We start from the raw sequence: 16240 nt of genomic DNA, 5'->3' as shown, positions 1-16240 counted from the left end.
TTTAGCATTCGATCAGTCGCTGTGTTTAGGAATAGCTGAATTTTATAACATTTATTTTATAAAGTTCTCAGCAATTGAATTTATAATCAGTTTCGCGTTTGCTACATGCATTGTGTGATGACCTATATGGAATTTTATTAGGCTATTATTTGTATTATTATTATTTCCCGACTGTCGCAAACACCAGCTTATATGCTACAGATTCTCTGTTTTGCTTGTTAAAATAAACCAGAATAGGCCTACCTAATTTCACAACAGATTGCATATGCCCTCCAGACTTACAAATAGGCCTGTAATATAGGCTATGCCGTAAACTTTAGCCGGTATAAACTTGTCATAAACTGACTTCATGTTACATACCAAACATTATTCATGTAAGCCAAATATTGGAGATGAAATTATCCTGAGCTAGGCCTCATAAATAAAACGGACGAAGTGTTTCGTAAGCGGGCGAAAACGACAGTGTGATCGCTTCAACTTTTTTCTTAGGATGACTATTCAGCAAAACTCGCAATTGCCTCTCTCTCTCCAAGATTTAAATTTCGCGGATGAATTCCCATACACTAGTTGCTTAGCAACTAAATTCAATCAATGTTATAGAAGTATGCATCCCTTCTCTTTGTCCCCAAATAATAAGGGTGCTAGTCTGACATTCAGACTGATTTTGTATGACCCGAGTTAAAGAAATGCTGTCATTGAGAAGTAGGTTAAATTTAATCATAATTAAAATTTAGAGGGGAAAATGTTGGGGGGGAAATCAGCTCATGTGTATGATTGGTGTATAAAGACTGAAATATCGAGTTGTTTCCAGTATTGTTAATTAAACAGATTTAGAAGGAATATGTCTAAAAAAAACATTTAAAAAAACATCTTTGGGTTTTTTGATGTCCGATGACCGTGTTTTCCTTTTAGTGAGCAGCATGGCATCGTATTTTAATTAACTAATATATATATCATTATACATTTTAAGAAACAACAGATATTTCTGTAGTATGGGCTATAGGGAGGCCTGGAATATGTTCAGCAAGCAGATGACAAACTGCACTAAACTCCATAGTCTATAAGTCACATGACTTACGACCCACGTGCTCAGATCTATCCCTTGCTGATAAAATACTAGCAAGAACTGCTATGAATATATAGGCTATATATATTTTTTTTTTTTTTACTTAAGAGTCCGAACCGTTCTACCTCAAAAAGTATTTGGATTTTAATTGCAGCTCAATTTATTGTTAGCCTTTTAGTTTTGTAGCAATAATGGTGGCCCTTCATAAATAATCGAGCAGTGCTCGTACACGTGCAGGCTGCAGCCACATTTAAAATATTTTCTACCCCCACGTTTTAGCCCAAATAACATTTATTTTATTGCATTTAATATTTCTTTCCAAACCTTCTAGAAAAAAATAGGCTACAATGTGTCACTGTACACCAATAGGTAACCAATAACTCTTAACCTGAATTAAGAAGCCTAGCACTAATATCGTTTTTGTATTTGTAAGAGCCTAATATAGCCTATAACTTTTGATAAGAAGCTTCATGCGTTAACTTGACCAGTGTCTAAAAAAAGTCTTGAGAAATTCAGAATATATAGTGGCCTACCTCGATAATACCAAACGCTAACGTGTCACACGCCATAAACTTTTCAAGAACTCACAACGAAAACAACTAGCCTACATCAGTGAGTTAATAAATAAATAATAGCCTATATATTATATAATCTATTAATAATAATAGAGTGGATGGCATTGCACAGGGAATTATGTTTGCAGTGTAGCCTACTATCATAAAGAATTGCTATAGTTTTCTAAATACTAGTTATTCATAAATGTAGGCTAATTTAGGGCCATTATAACTGTCAATTGATTTTTAACGCTAAGTAATTTTTAACGGGATATCGAAATTCCAGTTTGAACATCACAAAGATTATCCCAGCCAATAGGATATTTATATGAACAACGTGGCCAACCGAACGAACGAACACAAACACTTATTTTGATCAGTGTTCATAAAGTTCATATCCATGTAATCGATGAGGTTTTCGCACTTGATTGTTTACAATCTATCTTTATGCGAACATGCCAGACTTTTCGAGTTGAATTTTGTGTTGTTGTTAATTGTCGTTTTAAGGTTGTTGTTTTTTACCCCCTTAACCCTTCGTGCTGTGCACATGCATAATGCTCTTACATGGGACATTTCTCAGTGGGGAGACGTCCTCCGCACCGCCTTTGTTAGTCCATGTTCTATTGTCATATTGCTAATAAGCAGCATTGTTGTGTATTTTAAACATCTGTATTGCTCTAATCCAAAATCACAGCATTTTGCTCATCTTGGTATAATTCTTTGTTTTTAAATAAGTCATTTGCCTTTATTTACAAATTGTATCGAATTACAAAATGATTCTTTCTCTGTGAAATGTTTTTGCTCCTGTGTGTATAGGCGTATATTGATTATATTATTTAGACTATTATTAGTGGTTAAAAAAGAAGTACTCTAAATAGTTCTCTAAATAGCCGGTCACTTAACTTTGAACGAGGAAAAGTTAGGAACGCGCATGTGGTCTCTCACGGATTTAGGGATTCTGCGAAGTAAAGCCTATTTCTTATTGTTGTAATTTACATATATCTATTTAACATACTGCTTACACAGGGAAAGTTGTATTAAGGCAGAACATTTTAACGATAATAATGATGATGATGATGATAATAATAATAATAATAATAATAATAATTATTATTATAAGCAAGATTGGTTATTCCTAGGTAACAGCTGTATTTGCTTAAACTGTCTTCGAATTAAAACGTTAAATAGTTTATTTAAAATGGTTATCAGAGCACACAGGCTCAACTCAGCCACCGTGCAGTAACGCAGTTTAGATTAACTCAGAACTCTATGGAAGTCCCCAGTTGTGCTGTCTGGAGGACCAGCACTCCCAGTCACTCTCTCCCTCTGGAGACGCACTGTAAACGCCGTTCATGTTCAGCGGACGCAGGTGCTACTCCCCGCAAACCAGTGGTTACATTTCCATCAAATGCCTCCTGAAGTCATGTGAAACAATATCCAGACAAATGTAGCCTACTCAATGCTCAAGCCACACTAGGCCACGCATGTAGTGTCTTTATTGTTAAGTTGCTTAAAAGATATGTATTTACTATATATTTTGAGTAGGCTACACATAATATATATTTACACTTAATTTGATTATCAGTGCATTTTATGCTATTGGCGTTAATCTGTGTATTAGATCAATTTAATATCATTAAGAAGCAGTAGGCCCTATTTTCCCCTCCTTGCTGTATAGTAACGATTTGCATTAGGCTTACTTGTATGACGTCTCATTGAGATCCCAGTCTGTTTAGACAGAGAATATTGTGCAGACTTAGCTGCTGTCACTTGGGTCCCTGGTGGTGTCTAATGAGTTCTTACGTGCTGAGTGCTATGCCGTAAATGAATGATAATCCAACACAAATACGTAAATAATTATGTATATGCTCTATTCATAAATAGCACTGAGGGCAACATTAAAAAAATCGTGGTAAGACTGGACCATCCGGACCACTGGTGAAACTGATCGCTCCGGATCATATGCCCAAGCGGTATGCAGTGCGCGCTGGGCACCTCGTGCCCAAGAGCGCGAGAATAGAGCTTAATGAAATATGTATGCAGAGTGACGTGACGTGTGGGGTTTCCTTTCTATAGAATGAGAAGTTCAAGGCGCTGTGCTTTGAGGGACAGACAAGAAGACGGACAGGTGAGGAAAAGGGCCACTGAACTAGGGTTGAGTGTAGACTAGTTGAATTACTTAAAATAACCTCCAACCAGTTCATAAACTGTTTGGCGACAACAAACAGGAAGACCCTAAAAGGTTTCTAATACATATGCTAGTACATAAGAATATATTTAGTAACAACAAAGCACCTTTAATAATAATAATAATAATAATAATAATTCTGTAAATAATAATAATAATAATAATGTAATCTAGATACATTTATTTGCAAATAAATAATAATAATAATAATTGTATTATTATTAGGCTATTATTTATTTGCATATAAATGTATCTAGATTACATTAATCTACATATATATATATTGTTAGCCTTCTAACATTTAATGTAATTAGGCTAGCATTGGCCAGAATGAGCTATAGGGTTCTATAGCCTACACGTTTGGTTTATAGGTCTACTCGACTATTCTAAAAAGACTAGGCTATATAGTTTTTTTCACATAAAATGTCAATAAAATTTATAAAATCATTAGTAGTAGGCCTAGTAGTTTTAATAATAATAATAATAATAATAATAATAATAATATAAATAATTAATAATAAAATACTACTAATAATATGTGCCATACAGTATATAGCCTATTGATTGATAAAACTCAAGGCGTTTTTGTTGTCCGTCCTATAGGCCTGCTTATATTTTTTTACACTAAAACCAGAGTGGGCAAGGAAATATCTATGATGTTGGGAAAATAATTTTGTGTGTTGCCTACAAAAAAACATGAAGGAATTCCCGTGTTTTTCTGTGTGTTTTTTTTTTCCTTTAAGTCACCGCATCCTTGTGAGCTCAACAACCCGCATATAGCTCTACAATCTACTGCGCAGCTGGGCGGAACACTTCCACGGCCCAACAGCGCCATCTGCTGTTTCGCACAGAGGCTTTATATCACAGTCAGTTACTCACAAAAAATGTTCCAGGAGATGTTTTCTCTTTCACACATGAATTGGATACTAAAGGATTACTATAGGCTACTTTCAGAAGTAAAATGGCACTTGTAGGCTACGATAATAGGCGGATAAGACAGATAGGCCAAACTGATAGTCTAGCTTTATTTTCATATTAGGCCTAGTTTTTCGCCCAAAAGATTCTCAAGTTCAAATCTTGAAAAGAAAAAAAGATTTGTTCCCCGTTTTACTGCGCGACAACCTATCGAAAATCCAACTGATCATGGCTGGTTAACCGAAGCATTAGGGCGTTATAGCACTTAAATGGTCCTTAATCTCTACAGCAAGTATCTTAAAATTACAGTTATTTTAGTTATTTTACAGTTATTAAACTGACGAAAGCCTCCGGCCACTCGTGAAAATATTTCATAAAGCCCACAAAATATCTGTGAGACACAAACAAAATCTCATAAAATGAAATGTAGGCTACATTTTGATGAGCAATTTTTTGTTGGATTTTGTGAAAGTTATTTATCATTTATTTTAATTATATCCCAATAAATGTTTAATACTGACAAATCATATGTAACGAAATATCCACTTTGGAATTACTACAAGACTATTACAACAAGCAAACCTTAATTTTAATTAGGCGATATGTGATATCATTTAGTATGACCATTGATCGTTCTGGGGAAATGTTGTCAATGTCATTTTGGTTTGTTGTTAGAAGCTATATTATTTGGTTGTATTTTTATTTTTATTTTATTTTTTTACAAGTTTTGCAAGGAGCATTCATCCCCACACCACCATCAGCTTGTTCTGTCAAAAATACAGATATTAATCTAATAATAATTTACTAACATAAACAAAATTGTAACTAATATATAAAAATATATAGGCCTATAGTGTTTATGGTTTATTCCCATTTTCAGAGGTAAAGTAATTTCCAATTCCACAGTGTAACTTTGTATTTGTCCCAGAGTCTCTGGTTTTGAGGATCTCTGTGCTTTGCAGCCCCCTCCCAGACAGAGGATAATTGGAATTCCATTAATCACTCAAATCCATGGCTTCCACATGCCGTCTGATCACAAATGTTAAGTTGCCACACTCTTGTTTGAGAGGAATAAATTTAGCCTGGATAAGGATGGATGGTGGTGATGTTGGGGCGAGGTGGGGGTGGGGGGGATCAATGGTCCTCAGGGGTCTGGTGACATCTCCAGCCACACGCCTGCCTTTGCATCATGGCGGTCCGCCAACCGAGGTCAGCTATCCCAGCAGGCCATTCACTTTAGCAGCAGTTACCAAGGTGACAGCATGTCAGAGCTTTGGCTGCTTGGTGCGGGCTTGTAGGGAGCTGATGCATCACCTTCTTGATGGATTTGTCAATAGTGCTTAGACCAGGTGGGGGCAGCAGCCCGCATGACACCCACTGTCCCAAAACACACTCATGCGTGCGGCATCCCATCCAGAGACCATCCCTTGGTTTGGATAGACATGTGCTTTCCTATATACATCCATTGATTAAGCAATGTATGTGTAGCTCTTGGACAAGAAGGAAGATGGAATTACAGTATCCTCAGAGGCCCTGGGAGGGGGGCAGAGGAGCCGGAAGAGGGGCTGTTGGGTTCAATGTCTCATTAACCAGGTAGGGATTTAGAGCATAGAGCATAGAGCATCTGAGCCGTCTTTAGCTCAGATGGTTGCAGTGTAACCATTTATAGGTTTCAGGGTTTAATAGATGACTAATAATTGGACCCACATATCCTAGGTTAGGTATTAGTGCCTGAAGCCAATAATTAGATCACTGTAAACGGATGCCACAGCTCTTTTGCTTAAACAGAGATCAGTAATGGAGCACTGGAAAATCTTTTCCAGATAAGAAAAGTAAGTGTGAGAGAGCAAGTTAAAGTTTGGTTCAGTGGGGTTTCTACATGGTACATAGCCAATAAAACAGAAAATGCTATAATTGCTTGCTTTGATCTTGAAACAAAACAGTCTTGTGGTGAAATAAAGTTGTCCATACCCTAAATGGCTTCTGTAACTCTTTTGAGAAGGGGAGATGAGGATAAAAGGCTCAAAGGTGCTCTACAGCAGCCCTCATTAGGACAACTCCAGGTGTTGGAGAGTTAACTCCTGGTCACTCATTCACCACCCCCAGACGGCAGAGGTTCAGCTAATCCACTCAACATTGGTCAGACGGACAGCGTAAACTCACTCACCGAGGGTTTGTTACGAGAGTGATTAACCTAACATCAAAGGTGACCTGCCAGAAACACATGAAGACGAAGAGAAGAAATGGAGAAAACTTGGTAAGACATCTGTAGTGCACTCGCAAGCATTGTATGTGCAAATTCTCAAGTCATTAAAGGCTTTACTCTCAGAAATAATAGTAATTAATTGGTGTAATACACAAAGGACATAATTATCTTTTTTTTCAGTACTGGCACATATTTAATTACCCGTAATTGTTCCCCAAGCCTCGTTCAAAAGGGGTGTAGACTAGACAATCATAATGCATTATGCTCTAATCCTATATTTGGTTTTGTACAGAAGATATCACTATATCAAAGAATATATACAGCGACTACTTCACAATGCTCAAACAAAAACATCTCGGAACTCATTCAGGTCAGGTTTACATCATCAGCAGATTGTCTTATGTAGAGAGCATTATATATGTTAATAACTGCCAGATTTATCCCTTTTCTCTCACAGACCAAAGAACAAAACTACTGATTAACGTGAATTCTTGTGAAGTGTGGCGATATCTGAGAGTGTTGGGAGCTAAATTTGCCCCCTGTGCCGAGGGCTGAGGGCAGATTCGCGGCTCCTTGAACACAAGATGGAGTTTAATAAGTAAACAGAACAGTGAGAGGACAGACACTCTGATCATGGGCCCGTTCGCCCACCCCGGCCCCCTGCAAGCCAGGCGAGCTGATTAGCTCTGCCGATTGTACCTAGTAATTGCAGTGCCTTGACCCCCTCCAGGCAAATATTAGATTTTAGTGGTTTAACCTTTGCAGTCTACAGTGGGTTTAAATTGCCTGTGCAGATGTTGGCGAGCCCAGCGGTAGCCAGAGAGCCAGTGTCCTCTCATCAGCGGATGGAGATGTCTCAAGACTCCCGGTCCTTATTATCCCTGTCTCATTTAGAGCAACTCTTTATGTCTGATTGGTAGCGTCATTCCGCCGATATCATCGCTGGAATCAACTTTGTTGTTTAAAATGTTTATAATTGTGTGCACCAAAGCTGCTGTGCACTAGCAATTAATACATGGTGCGCAAACATTATGAACAAATCCCCCAAAGTTAAATTGTTGGTTCAAAAAGGGATACTGTGCTGGGTATGTAGTTAAAGGTATAGCAGAACGAGGGGGTGCCCCTTGCAGGGCAAGTCCATTAGCAGGAAATGTTCATGAGATGAAGCGGTAGGAAGTTTTTCTAAGGTTAGTCTCAGCTACTCCAGAGGGTCGTATTACTCCCGTCCTGTCTGGGGTCTTGAACCTCTTCCTCCCATGTGACGGGCAGCTGCATCCCACGGCCCCTTTCTCTGCAATGTGTAGTAATGGTTTCCTTCCTGCGCTCGCCACCGGGACCCTACCTCAGACGCTTACCTGGGGGAAAAAAAGACAGACACAAGTTGAGGGAGGGGGGAAAAGACACTGGTCTTTTCATCCATGGGAAGCAGGGAAGGAACCCTTCAACTTGTCTGAGGCTGGAAACCCAATACAGCCGCTCCACTGGTGTGTGTGTTAGGGGGGCTGAATGGGCCTACAAAGTGGTTCCATCTGAGAGCGAGAGAGGCTCACACAGGATACTGCCTACACACATAATACAAAGCTGACAGATCCATGTTCTGATCTATCATTACTGCCCTTGTAAAAAATATCGTTTCGATGAACAGAGGTGCACAACATGAGATGGATGAGATAGAAATACACAGAGAAAAAACGGTGCAGGTTCTGGCTGTAGCCCCATGACCACATAAGCCTGCAAAGGAGGCATTAGCAGAGCTGGCAGAGGCAAAGCACTTCACTGATCTAAATCGCCCCCATTCTTTCTTATCAGCAGTGTGTGGGGAGCAATACTCAGGTAGCCCCCCACAGGCCCATCGCTAAAAGCCCTAATATCTGTGGACGTCCGTGGCCACAGCCCAATCTGCCACGGCGGTCGATTTGTTTCACGCACTGCCAGAAGTGCTTTGTAATTAGGCTGATATTGATGAGGCCTGATTCCAGCAGGTAATCACTGGCAGTTCAGCTTCTCTCCGCTCCTCAGCAAAACGTCTCTATTTATTACAGAGCTTTTGCTATCAATTAAAGGCCACTCAAAGCACGGCTCTTTGATAATCAGCCGGATGATTTCCGTGGCTGTCGGAGGGCAGATATGAAATCTGGACAAGTATTCTCCACGGATGCCTTAGGAGCATTACGTTTAAACAATACTGGAGAATTTTGGCATTGGAAAGGCCTCGCTTGAAGGACTGTTTCATTAAAAGTCCATTTCCTAAATAAGCCTGTTTTGAGAAAACAATGTAAACAAAACAGTGATTTCCTAAGAGCAGGCTCTGCCAGGGTTACGCTTTCGTGCCTTGCTTTCGCTTCTGCATACTTATTATTTAGGCTTAGTTGATTGTGTGTGCGCTACATGTGTGCGCATCGTACCGCTCCGTCTGCGTCCCTGGGCCGCGCGTGTTCTGTGTGGATTACGACTCCCCTGGATTCTGTCTGTGTCTCTGAGGAGAGGACACCATTTGGGCCCCACTCGTATCCTCCGGCTGCCTTTTCCAATCACTGCCTCTCTACCTCTTCTTTCTCCCTACAGATAAGCAGCCAATCAGTGCAGGTGCTAGTTCATGAAGGGTAGGGGCATAAGGGCGGGTTCCATGGCCCCGGGGCATGAAAGGCGCACTGGCACCCATGACAAAGACACAAACACACAGATACTCACACATTTGCACCCGAACGCAAGTGTGTATTCAAGGGGGAAAAGAGAAATCTGTTGTTTTTCTTTCACTCTTTCACCACCCTCACTCCCCTCCAGCTGTTGTTCTTTAGTATCGATCAATGGTGCTCCCTGCATCGGAAAACTATTCATTTTTTGATTCATTATTGTAATGTCAGCCTGTGTTGCGCCTTCCCTAAATTGTGGCAATAAGCAAACGGGTTATGAGTACGAGTGAAAAAGTAACTTTTATGCTAGACGGTTAAATAATAGCCTTGCTACTGTATATTCATTGCTATTGAAATAGCCACTTTGCATTTCATTATGCAAACTCACTAGAACACATTTGTAGTGTTTGTCGCAATATTTTCTTTCTTTTTTTTAAAATAAAGGCTTCATTTCAAAAATCTCTGGACAGTTGCCATTTACTTTGGCACTGGCCCCGAGTAAACAAAATCATTAGACCAAGTCTTAACAGAAAGCATGTGCTGTTTGTCACCACTAAGATGTTTTCACATAAATCCCTCGTGAATGGAATGAGAGATACAGCGTGCAAAATACTAGAGGAAAAGCAGTTTTAAGCAGACTGCCCCTATGGCTGATTGTGTCAGCCACAATGGACGCTGTAAGCAGTGTGAAAGCTTTAAGGTGAAAACGACACACGCTGTGAGATGTGCTTATCCCATCACGAGCCAGTAAGGATATTAGGAAAAGCATGATGGAAATTATGACTGGAATAAGCCTACATCTTACCACTAAAGCTTAAAGAATCCAGGCCCATCTCTCTCTCTCGCTTTTCCCATTTTCTTCGCCCTCTCATGCCCTGCCACTACTAACCCTTTTTTTTTTCTACTGCAGTTTAAAACTGTATTTCTCAAAAAGGCATTTTTCCCACGTTTCAGCCTGTGGAATTTGCTATTCCTTTCTCCTTCTCTAAAACCACACAGCTCTTTTAACTTTCAAGGAATTTTCTTTCTGGACTGCAGCCACTTTCCAAAATTCCAGGAAAGGAAGAGGACATTTATTAAACTTTTGAAAGGACAACAAAACCATCTTCATGAGAGAGTGGTGAAGTCATGCTGTGCAGTTAAAGACAATAAAGCAGTCACACTTTGTTGGTCTTCCAATAATAATTATGACATATTGCATATTGCATCATAATTTTAATTACAATTATTTCTTAAAAGAAAAGATGTTACAGAGAGATGGTTCCACTTGGAATTAAATCTGGACAATTATTGATATAGTCACATGAATTCTTATTTGAGCTGTTTTTGTCATTTAAACATCATTTAAAATGATGAAAAATAAAAATATGATAAAAAAAATAACAAAATATTCAGACCTCTCCACTTCAAAAACTTCTAGTGACTGGTCACATAATTTTTTTTCAATTAGCCTAATTGAATTTCTGTTTATTGAATTTTATCAATTGTGGCGACAGTCTGTTAACATGGGCTCAATCAGAATGTTGAAACAAAGAAAAAAATTAGTTTACAAAACAGCGGTGTTGGTCCAATTGAATACTTTAAATTGTAGTAGAAATTTTATTTCTCACTGTCCCAAAATAAAAATGTATGAAAAACATAAATACATTAAGCAAAATACAGAACACAGACAACAGGGTTGACATTTTATCACATCACTTTATTAACAAATCAATTCCAACACAGGACATTTGGTGAAAATACCTTATTTAAAATATGGAAAAACACTGAATTCAAGAAGGCTTCTGCATAACTTCTGCATGATGTCTTGATATGGTGAAAAAAACCTTCAAAAGCATAAAACCTGCAAATAAAAAGGTCCTCCTTAAAGGTGAAAAGGAAGATCTTGACAGAGAAAAAGAAAAGAAAACCACAGAAGACTGGTGTGCAATGAGTGGTTTTCAATGTCATTTTGTAAAAGTGTATTACATTTGCAATAAGTGGTAAGCCAGCTTTAGAGCATTAGGAATGGGTGTCTCAACTGTACCATGGTTCTGTTTCAACAATATGTTGAGACAAAAATGCACCTTATTTTTATGAGCTAATTGTGGAAAATATAAACTACTCATGAATATGATTGATTTATGATATTTTAGTACACAAGCTAAGGACATATGTGAAAAATCACTTCGTCATCTAGTTTTTGTGTAGTAATGAAAAAATTCTATAACTATACTAACAGCAAGTGTTTTAATGTTTACAGATTGGCCTCATTCACTGCATTGTAAGTTTTTGTTAAGAGTTGTAGCTGTTGAATGTGGAATATTCCTTTAATTTAATGAAATGACCATTTTGACACTTCATGTAACTGATTTGAAATGTGATTACGACGTGTAAAAACAAGTCACAGAGAATGTTAAAAGTGTTTACATCTTAAAAATTCTCCAGTCTTAAGCTGTAGACCTTTGTGACGTTTGACATTTTTCATATTTGCAAGGGTGGCTCACAGAAACACCTCCAGCAGGAGTGTTAGCCCTGAGTTAGCTGAGTAAGGCCAGAGCTAGCATGTGATTAATGTGATGCTCACTAACCCCCATGGTGAATTGGAGACCAGGGGTCGAGTCTATTTTTCTTTGTGAACGCTTGTGGCTAAACCTGAGCACAAACGTTGTTCATCATTGCGCCACATTAGCTCGCCAGAGCATTGACTGGCACAAACCAGAAGCGTGTGTCCCTTCACTTTGATTAATGTTCAAAAACACTCACTCCAACTCTATCATGAGTGAAGACATGGCATCCATTAGAAACAGTGCACACATACATATAACCCCTGGAATAAATGTTGGCCTGTGGCTTTGCCCTCTCCTCTCTTTTTCATAGAAAATTGTGATGGAGATGTTTTTTTTATTATTCATTAGGCAGTCTCACCCCGAACATGCCCACTTCCAGACAATGTAGTATGTGAAAAGTAGTATGTCAAATGAAATGTGCAGGTTTCATAAAACAGTATGTGAAAAATACCAGGATGACCCGCTAGGTCTGCTAATATTCTGGTTCTGAAATGCACCTCTGACAGACATTTTACTATCCAATTGTCACAAATATGTTTAGTTAGTTTCGTTTTCATGGACTTTTAGTTTGTATTCATCTGTTGCCTATTTCCTTTGTTCAATTTCCCGCCACTCATCAGTTTCCATGGACACTCATTAATTATAACAGCTGTTTGTGTTGTACATGCTGTCTTGTTGCTGTTTCTGCACTTTGGATAATCTGAGTCTACTTTTTATTTAAATAAAAGAACTTATATTATTGATTATATAAATATATAAATTGATTATACATTTCAGACTGAAAATGTTACAGAATACCAGACAAATAAAAGTATTTAATAATGGATCTTGCTTCCATTAATGTCACCCCAATGGGGTGCCCCTACAAACCCAACGGGGCAACGATTTTTATGTTTCAGGGAGGTAGAGACCTGGAGGAGTATGTGGAGGATTTCGTCGACGTCAGCCGAGGTCGCCCAGTGCAACAACTTTGTGCTTATGAAGGTTTTTTTGGATCGGACTGGACGACTGGCCGAGAAAATCAACTTCGGCCTCTGGGTCAGCGGATCATTTACGGTGGGTAAGATAGAAGAGGATCCTACCACCAGCTCCCAGTCTCACTCACCATCCGTCACCACCCCAGAGCCAGACCCAGTGACCAGGCCCACTGCGGATACGGAGCCAGAGCCCATCTCACTCACCATCCGTCACCACCCCAGAGCCAGATCCAGTGACCACGCCCACTGCGGATACGGAGCCAGAGCCCAACGCAGACCGAGAGACCCAGCCATTCCATGCCACAGACATCATGCCTGAGCCTAAGCCCACTATAGAGCCAGAGCCAGCAGCCTCGTCTGTCCCGGAAGAGAAGCATGAGGTCCCGTCTGTCCAGGTGTGTGAGCTGGCCAGTACATACCTGTGGAAATTTTAGTGGAGCTGGAAGAGGAAGAATGGCTTATAGACTGGAATACAGAGACAGCGCTTCCCACCCACAAACCTTCTGTCACTGGTCCCCTCCTGCACAAACATCTTTTTATCACCACTGGTCCAATCCACCAAAGATTTGTCTTCATCTTCGCTGCAAGTTCTGTCCAGCAAAGTGTTGTCACCACCATCCCTTTCTATCAAATCTGTCAACGCACCCAATCTTCCTCTCCTGTTCACTCCACCAAAGCCAACCATTCACTCGGCCCGCCTCCGCTGGATTCCTTCAGCCTTTCGGCTTCGCCATGCAACCCGGATCCGCCTTGGGACTCTCAGTCACCAGCTTCGCCGTGGAATGGGGATTACCTGGCTCCGCCTCATCCCTCTGAGTCCTCAGCTCCACCTCAAACCGTCGACCAGTCGGCTTCACCCTGGCTCCTCGCTCCCTCAGCTTCATCCCTTCAGCTCCACCGGACTCCCTCGTCCCACCGGCTCTATCTGGGTCAGTCGTCGCCACACCATTGCCACGGACATTCGGTCTGTCTTCTGCGCTCCAGCCCTCCACCCCTACGGCTCCGTCGGACTCCTCCATCCCTCAGTCTTCACCAGGGTACTTGCTCACACCAGCGTCACCTTGGTCCATCGGCCCCCAGGCTCCACTTCGGCTGCTCATCGCCGGGATTCCGCCTTGTTCTCCAGGTCCAGCGACGTCGCCGGGTTTCTCAGTCCATCGGGCGTCATCTGGGTGTCACCATCTACCTGCGTCACCAATGTCAGTCAGGCTCAAATTACCACCTTGGCTCCTCCCATCACTGCCGCAGTGGATTGCCTCCATCATGGCTGTCTCCTGGGTCACTCTGAAATCTCCTCGGCTGCCTGTACCACCCTGGATCCTACCACCATCCACTCCTCCATGGTTCCTTCCATCATCTCCACCATGGCTGCTACCACCATCAGCTCCTCCCTGGTCTTCTTCGTCTGTCTGCCTGCCCCTTTCACCAGCCCTTTGCCCTCACATCTCTTCGCCCACCTCCAAAGCCCCCACCATCCCTCCCTCATTTCTTCTGTTACGGCGCAAGGTAGCGCCTTCCAGGAGGGGCGTTATGTCACAATTATGTTTAGCCTAGTTTTGTTTTCATGGACTTTTAGTTTGTATTCATCTGTTGCCTGTTTCCTTTGTTCAAGTTTCCTGCCACTCATTAATTATCACAGCTGTTTGTCATTGTCTCATTATCACTGTGTATTTAAGTTCCTCTGTGTGCTCACTTCAGTTGTCCGGTATTGTTTGTGTATTGTGTGCTACACGCTGTCTTGTTGCTGTTTCTACTCTTTGGATAATCTGAGTCTACTTTGAATTTAAATAAAATTACTTTTATTTGATCTTCTCTGCTTTCCGTCTTCATCATCGGACTGACAACGCTACACCAATGAGGCCATGGGAGAAGATTTATTTTTATTAAAGGTTGATGTTTTAGGTCACATTACAATTACTTAGCATATGTATATACAGATATTAATACTCAACATACAGCATGCAATACTTTTTTAACAGTTTAAAAGTATAGGCTACTTTAATCCAGAACATACTTTGACAGATGCTTTCAGATGCAGTTTCAGTTGTAGTGAACGTTAAGTAATAATTTAAGTTTAACTGGTTCATACTGATCACAATAGCACCACCAAGGATTCTGGACTTTATATTAACTCCCATCAGCCTTGATTGTTATAACAGCTATAGACCTTGTATGCCAGAGAAACAAGCACACAGCCATCTTTAGAATTTTATCTTTGAACTTCCGTTTTTGCGTCAGCCCTGTATATTTCTATGGTGTCGCTGTTGAAGGATAATTAGCTGGTGAAGTGGATTTACTTATTAAGTTAACAAAAGTTATAATGAACATTGTAATGTTTGAAGCTGATCTCATAAATCTCAGTAGAGTAGGAAGATTTTAAAATGAGCGGTTCATTCATAAATCATTAAGATCTTACCTTCATGCTGAGGAAGTACAAGTCGGAGGACAGAACACAACAAGCGCAGCGAGGAAAAGGGCCGGGGCTACATAAGGTCTATATTAAAGTGCCCGAATTATGCTATTTTAAAGGTCTCCTATAACAGGTTTAAACAACAAGTTTGCATCAAAGATCAAAAAACACTTTCATTTTCTCATAATATACATTGCATATCACCACATTTTCCAGTGATTCTCAAACAACTCGTCGGATGAATCAGTCTCTCTAAATCCCTCCTTTCCAGGAGCCTGCTCTGCTTTGATTGGTCAGATGGCCCAGTCAGTTATGATTGATCTACAGCTTACAGTGCTTATCAGAAACTACACACCCATTACCATAACTGAACACAGCTGCTTAGCAGAAGTATTAAGCAGTAAGACTGTAATAACTTGAGTTAGCCGTTTAGTCGGAAAACTTGTAAAACACAAGACTACATGTTTTGAACAACCAGTAGATAATACATCAATAATTATTCATACTTGCAGGTTGTGATTCTCAGGAGCAAGCTGGTCCAAATAAACTGGGTACTGACATATATTTTAGGATAAAGCGTTTTGTGAATCGAGCGTTGCACAGTCGTCAGTAAAATGATGTTTGATGGCGGGTCAAGTTGTTCAGACAACGTACAACATAGGCGGGCATTATGCAAATGTCATCTGTGACGTAAAACAGTCACAAAGTAGGATCTGAATTACAGACAACTGGTTAAGGTGGT

The 16240-nt window shown here is 40.2% G+C and overlaps 1 long non-coding RNA gene across 1 annotated transcript; it reads right to left on the bottom strand.

The window, feature by feature from the left end:
* Nucleotides 1–5420: 5420 nt before the first annotated feature.
* On the bottom strand, nt 5421–16121 carry LOC309474837. Its single transcript, XR_014197436.1, has 2 exons — nt 15505–16121; nt 5421–8284 (listed from the first exon to the last, which is right to left on the bottom strand). It is a non-coding gene; the product is annotated as an uncharacterized lncRNA (long non-coding RNA).
* Nucleotides 16122–16240: the final 119 nt, after the last annotated feature.

This window comes from Leuciscus leuciscus (assembly GCF_965113295.1).
Source record: "Leuciscus leuciscus genome assembly, chromosome: 14".
NCBI lineage: Eukaryota > Metazoa > Chordata > Actinopteri > Cypriniformes > Leuciscidae > Leuciscus > Leuciscus leuciscus.
This window is presented reverse-complemented; position numbering and strand designations above follow the sequence as displayed.